Here is a 7811-nt window from a genome sequence, read left to right on the forward strand (position 1 = left end):
TTCTCCTAAAAAGCTACTTATTAATGTGTACAAAGATGCAGATGCAAATATGCTTATCATGATGGTTTTATAGTCATAAAATTATCAAAACATTAAATATCTGATAACCACACTAGTTAATCTATGATAAATCTATATGCCATTATGAAGCCATTATAAGAATATAAAAACATAAAAAGAACTAACAGTTCCTTATGTTTGAAATTATGGTCTGTCTTAGTATATATTGTACAATTTTGTGTTAAAATGGAGGAAAAGGAATTGAGAGTTAACATTCTATTTTTTTTTAACAAGGCAAAAACATAGATGATACTTTAGATTTCTATATTTTTACAATAGTGATTTTTTTTAGTACCTAGAGGGTGTATGCTAAATGAAATAACTCAGACTAAGAAAGACAAATACCATATGATTTCACATATATGTGCAATCTACCAAAAAAAAAAAAAATGAACAAAAAACCTTCCTTTTTAAAACTAAAAAAGTGTTACTTAGAAGTTGCTGGTAAAGATATTATTTCTTTTGTATGATAGACAGTCTTCAGTTGATTAAAACCACTAGAATAAGCTCTCAAGTCATAAAAAATAATAATCAAATAAGAAAGATTATCCTTGGGGAGAATGATAAAGTTCTTATTAAATAAGATACAGAAATTAAGATGAAATATAACTCTATTCTGCTTATTCATGCATTCCCATGTTTCTTTCTCAAGCTTGAGTCTAAGAGGAGCATTTCAGGAGAGATGGTCAAACTATCCTTAGCACCTCACACTGGGGAAACACTGAATGCAGAATTGTCTCTAGACCAGGCACCAGTGCCCTATCCCTGGCTCCAAGCATTACAGAGCCTTCCTCATCTTCCTTCAACTGTGGTTTCTGCCATTAACTAGTTGCATGACCATAAATAGTTCATTATATATGACTTACATTCAGTTCCCTTATTTTTAAATTTAGATTTTAAAGTCCCTCTAACTTTTTAAAGTATTTACCTTTTAGCATAAAATTGGCATAGCTGTTATGGTCTTTACTTTCACAGCTGGTGAGGGATATTACAGCTTCTTTCTATCCATGTTTCTCCCTTGACTTCTCCAACACCTTGATCCTGCTATGTTTTGTATCTAGTGGAGTAATCCCAAATTTTTATTTCTAAAGGTTCTGGATTCTCAGTCATTTATTCAATATTGAGTTAGCACATTTTCTGGTAATGTTCATAAACAAGTAATCAGATTAAATTATACTGGTCAATTTAGTAACTCTTTTTTCCATTGATTTATAGTCATGGGCAGCCATAATTGGCCAGGGAGAAGCCTCAACTTCTAATTTAATAGCATTGTAGCTGTGTTCCTTGGTGGAAGCTTCATTCTTTGGAAATAAGGGCCTCTGAATCTTCTAATTCCAAGGTTGGGGAATACGGAGAATCGCTCTGTAAATGTGTTGTGTCACACAATAATAAAATGGTGCTCCACTTCCATATCTTTGTTTCCAGCCCTTTGTATTACCTTTATGGTGAAAATAGCACCATATATATTTGTTTTTAGTATAGGGCATATACTACACTCTAGGGATGCGTGCCAACATACCATGCAGATCCATCTGTAAACCAGACCTCCAAATATTTGTCTTTTGTTAACTAAAAGGCAAAGATGAGGTCAGAGAAAAGAGTAACAAAGCAGGAAGAAAAAGTACTATGAGTATCTGAGTCAGCCATAAGTGCAATTTATCTGTGTCTTCTGGATCTAGGTAGACCCAGTAGATCTTACATATACCATCACAATTTGGGGTGGTGAATGCCCAACTTGATGGTTTATCGGAACAGAAAATAGTGAGTTTGTGATTGACAAATTGGGTTTCATATTCACTAAATGTTCTGTAATCAGATGTTCAATCTTTAACAGGGTCCATGAGCTAGGTGCTGTTTCTCAAATGGAGAATCATTGTTGAAGAGGATGATAAGATATTGTTTCAGATTATGGATCTGCCCCATATTTCTCCTATCGGAGCTCACAGGTAACTCCATAAAGCATCCTTAACTGCAAAAGATGACTTCAGGTATCATTGGTCATAAGATTCAAGTCTCAAGCAGCTTATAGAGCAAGCAGCCTGGACTTAAAGAGCTCTCTCCTTTTCTGGGTCCCACTCCAATCTGGAAGCCTCACATATTACTCAAAAAAAGGATCAGAACAGTATATCCAAACGTGATACATATGGCCTCCAAAATCCAAAAATCCCCCTATGTTCTTTATTTGTGGTAAGGAGAATAAAGTGCAGCAACTTGCCTTTATATGTAGAAGGTCTACTCCAACAAGCTCCAGAAAACTGAACTGAATTTCCTATGTGGCAGGAGCCTGGAGTCTCTCTTGACTTAGTATCTCATCTTCTAACATCCTTGTAATTTTTAATAAGTATTTAGGATACTTATTAGTTCTTGCATATTTTCATAAAAAGAATTGACCAGTGTACAGTTTTGTGGAATAGCAAAAGACCCAATATTCCTGCAATTATATTATGACCAAACAGAGAGTTGATACCAATGTAATTTAGAACAGTGAAGATATACTACTTTCCCACCCAGATGAAAGTGATCTACTTCTGATGGTCCTTATTAATATGGTTAAAGAACTCTTATTTTAAGCCAGTAGCTATATACAAGATGCCAAAGACTATGTTGTTTGCTCTGTGATGAAAACACAAATATTATATCTGAAATGGGAACTTTAGTCAAAATCACTACCTTCTTAAAGTTTACAATAATCTGTAATCATTCCTAAGACCCATCTGGTTTTTGTGCTGACCAAAAGGAGACTTAAATGGATGTTTTGTAGGTGTTATCATCTTTGGTATCTTTGGTTTGTGATGGTGTTAATAATCTCAGTAACTCCCTTGGGACATTCCTTTTGGTTTAGCAGTGGTGCAGTGTTGTGTAAGAGAGAAAAGCTAACAAGGCAGGAGTAGGGGTTGGCATTTCAAGGAAATTTCACTTTAGTTCTTCCTACCATAATTACCTTTATTCTATGAGGTGGGGACCATTTGGGAGACTGGATCAGTTGCCAATTATGTCTATTTGCATTGTATAATTGTAAACTATGGAGATAGTCAAAAGATGGCTCTGTAGACCTACAGAACGACCATGAGAAGAGATTCTGCCAAGGACCTACAAGGTGTTATGTTGTCCCATGGATCCCAGTAGCTATTTTAGGTCCCCAGATATCTTTGTTAACTTAAATTTATGATTTAGTGGTGTGATCCCACACCAAGAAGGAACAATTAACTTGTTTTCCTACTATGCAAAATAATTAATACTTTTAGTAGGTTATTCAAGTTTGCTTTTATGATTAATCTCTATCATAACTCTTTTCTCATAAACATTATTTTAAAATTATAAACTGTATATATAATTAAGTCATTTTTAATTGTGTAAATTTCTGTATTCTCCAAAGGTCTTAGGGTCTTTTTCTTTCTTTTTTTTTTTTTGCAAGTTTTAATCCTCTTCTTGCTCTTAGCAATAGCCTACTAGAAGTAATTTGCAAATGTAAATAGGAAGTTTTTAATATTCAAAACATAAAAAAGATACACATCAGATTCATTGCAACAATTATTTAGACATTCATGGAACTTGTATTTAACATAATTTTAGGATGTCAAATAAATTTCAAGGGATATAATAGAACTGTGATGAATGTCTGGAGTATTAGTATTATACTGTGGACAGTTTTGAAGATATATTTGGTTTCAGCTGGAAACTCTGCTCTGATTATTTGCAATATCTGTCATAGACATTGAAGAGAGTACTGTTGACCCACATATTTGCCATCTAGGCCAAAATGAGTCTATCTGCAGAACTTTTCATTTCATGGCATAGCCTTAAATAACCATTATATATGCTATTTCATCTAGAAACAGGTGGATTTTCTTTAAATTAGAAATATTTGCATGCTGAAAAATCCATCAGAATTTATCAAATAATCTGAAGGACATAAAAACGAGTTTGATTTTTTTTAATTTATTTTTTATTTATTTTCAGCATAACAGTATTCATTATTTTTGCACCATACCCAGTGCTCCATGAAATCCCTCTCTAATACCCACCACCTGGTTCCCCCAACCTCCCACACCCCCGCCACTTCATACCCCTCAGATTGTTTTTCAGAGTTTGATTTTTATTTTTTATCTTTTTTCCTAACTATCCAGTTTGAGTTTGATGTAACAGCTATATGATGCTGCAAGTTGGGGAACAAATGACTGACACAAAGTTTTTGCTCAGACCAGCAACTATCTGACATACACTAATGAGCAGGGCTTGAATGGAGCACTCTTCTTCTTTTGGTCAATGATCACAATTTACATTCTACGGTGCCTTGAAAATGTTAGGTTTAGTAATATCAATGAAACACTGGTTAGTTAGGCTGTCAAAATAATCTTGTCAACCAACGATTTAGTGTTTCATATTGTCTCGTGAAAAAATGGAGACTTCCTGTGCACTTTTCAATGTCAAAATAAATTCAGTCTTGCCTGAATGTCTCAAACATATTTTCTCAAATTAAATAACTTGTTGAATATATTGACATTAGGTGTCATTTGAGCTGTTTTTATGTTTCTGATTATGAGAAATCTTTTGATATGAATATTTTAGAAATATTTTATTGATGCCATATTTTAATTTTTTTTCTTATGTTTGTAGATGACTTTATTTTATGTTTCTTTTTCTTTACAATATACTTGTGTGTTATCATACTTACCTTAAGATTTAACTGAGTAGGGGGAGGAGTCAAGATTGCAAAGTAGTGGGCTGAGACTACTTCAGCCAGCAGGAGATCCACTAGATAGCTTATCTAAAGATTGCAAACACCTACAAATCCAATAGCAGATCAAAGAGAAGAAGAACAGCAATTTTAGAAACAGAAAATCAACCACTTTCTGAAAGGTAGGACTGGCAGAGAAGTGAATCCAAGGGGACAGGAAGATAGACCCTGGGGGGAGGGGTCGGCTCCTGGCAAGCGGGGGAGCAACGGAGCACAAAATCAGGACTTTAAAAAGTCGGTTCCACTGAGGAATATCTCTTCAGAGGCTAAACTGGGGTGAAGTCCACACGGGGTCAGCGTGGCCTCAGGTCCCACAGGGTCACAGAAGTATTGGGGGTGTCTGAGTGTCGCAGAGCTTACTGGTATTAGAACGAGAAGCCAGCTACAGAGACAGAGCTGAGGAGTGAGCTCCCAGCTCGGGATTACCTTGAACTGGTCACAGGCTTGGTGGGCTTGGAGCGCGGACGGAGGCCAGGGAGACGGGAGTAATTGGGCGCTGTTCTCTGAGGGCCCACTGAGAGGTGGGGCCCCGGGCTCTCGGCTCCTCCAGGCCAAAGACCAGGAGGCTGCCATTTTCATTCCCGTCCTCCGGAACTCTAACGGAAAGCGCTCAGGGAACAAAAGCTCCCAAAAGCAAACCCACGCGCTTACTCAGCCCGGCCCCTGGTAAGGGTGGTGCAATTCCGCCTGGGGCAAAGACACTTGAGAATCACTACAACAATCCCCTCCCCCAGAAGATCAACAAGAAATCCATCTAAGACCAAGTTCACCTACCAAGGAGTGCAGTTACAATACCAAGGAGAGCATCAGAATTCCAGAGGAGAAAGCAAAGGATGCAACTCATGGCTTTCTCCCCATGATTCTTTAGTCCTGTAGTTAATTTAATTTTTTATTCTTTTTCAGTTTTTTTTTCTTCTTCTGCTAAGTTTTTTTTTAACTTTTAGCCTTTTCTTTTATAATGTTTTTTAACTACTTTATCTATTATATATATATTTCTCTATTTATACGTTTTCTTTTTTTAATTGCTTCTTTTCTTTTCTTTTTTTTTTTCTTTCTGAACCTCTTTTTATCCCCTCTCCCGCCCTCCCCCACGATTTGGGGTCTCTTCTGATTTGGTTAAAGAATATTTTCCTGGCATTGTTGCCACCCTTTTAGTATTTTACCTGCTCCTTCATATACTCTTATCTGGACAAAATGACAAGGCGGAAAAATTCACCACAATAAAAAGAACAAGAGGCAGTACTGAAGGCTAGGGACCTAGTCAATACAGACATTGGTAATATGTCAGATCTAGAGTTCAGAATGATGATTCTCAAGGTTCTAGCCAGGCTCGAAAAAGGCATGGAAGATATTAGAGAAACCCTCTTGGGAGATATAAAAGCCCTTTCTGGAGAAATAAAAGAACTAAAATCTAACCAAGTTGAAATAAAAAAAAGCTATTAATGAGGTGCAATCAAAGATGTAGACTCTCACTGCTAGGATAAATGAGGCAGAAGAAAGAATTAGTGATATAGAAGACAAATGACAGAGAATAAAGAAGCTGAGCAAAAGAAGGACAAACAGCTACTGGACCGCAAGAGGAGAATTCGAGAGATAAGTGACACCATAAGATGAAACAACATTAGAATAATTGGGATTTCAGAAGAAGAAGAAAGAGAGAGAGGAGCGGAAGGTATACTGGATAGAATTACTGGAGAGAATTTCCCCAATATGGCAAAAGGAACAAGCATTAAAATCCAGGAGGTGCAGAGAACGCCCCTCAAAATCAATAAGAATAGGTCCACACCCCATCACCTGATAGTAAAATTTATAAGTCTTAGTGACAAAGAGAAAACCCTGAAAGCAGCCTGGGAAAAGAAGTCTGTATCATCAAATGGTAAAAATATTAGATTGGCAGCAGACTTATCCACAGAGACCTGGCAGGCCAGAAAGAGATGGCATGATATGTTCAGAGCACTAAACGAGAAAAACATACAGCCAAGAATACTATATCCAGTTAGGCTATCATTGAAAATAGAAGGAGAGATAAAAAGCTTCCAGGACAAACAAAAACTAAAAGAATTTGCAAACACCAAACAAGCTCTACAGGAAATACTGAAAGGAGTCCTCTAATCAAAGAAAGAGCCTAAAAGTAGTAGATCAGAAAGGAACAGGACAATATACAGTAACAGTCACCTTACAGGCAATACAATGGCACTAAATTCATATCTCTCAATAGTTACCCTGAATGTTAATGGGCTAAATGCCCCAATCAAAAGACACAGGGTATCAGAATGGATTAAAAAAACAAAACCCATCTATATATTGCATACAAGAAACTCATTTTAAACCCGAAGACACCTCCACATTTAAAGTGAGGGGGTGGAAAAGAAGTTACCGTGATAATGGACATCAGAAGAAAGCAGGAGTGGCAATGCTTATATCAGATCCATTAGATTTTAAGCCAAAGACTATAAAAAGAGATGAGGAAGGACACTATATCATACACAAAGGATCTGTCCAAGTAGAAGATCTAAAAATTTTAAATATCTATGCCCCCAATGTGGGAGCAGCCAACTATATAAACCAATTAATAACAAAATCAAAGAAACACATCAACAATAATACAATAATAGAAGGGGACTTTAACATCCCCCTCACTGAAATGGACAGATCATCCAAGCAAAAGATCAACAAGGAAATAAAGGCCTTAAATGACACACTGGACCAGATGGACATCACAGATATATTCAAAACATTTCATCCCAAAGCAACAGAATACACATTCTTCTCTAGTGCACATGGAACATTCTCCAGAATAGATCACATCCTTGGTCCTAAATCAGGTCTCAGCCAGTATCAAAAGATTGGGATCATTCCCTGCATATTTTCAGGCCACAATGCTCTGAAGCTGGAACTTAATCACAAGAGGAAATTTGGAAAGAACCCAAATACATGGAGATTAAACGGCATTGTTCTGAAGCATGAATGGGTCAACCAGGAAATTAAAGAAGAATTGAAAAAATTCATGGAA

Source organism: Mustela lutreola, chromosome 3 (genome assembly GCF_030435805.1).
Source record: "Mustela lutreola isolate mMusLut2 chromosome 3, mMusLut2.pri, whole genome shotgun sequence".
Classification (NCBI taxonomy): Eukaryota; Metazoa; Chordata; class Mammalia; order Carnivora; family Mustelidae; genus Mustela; species Mustela lutreola.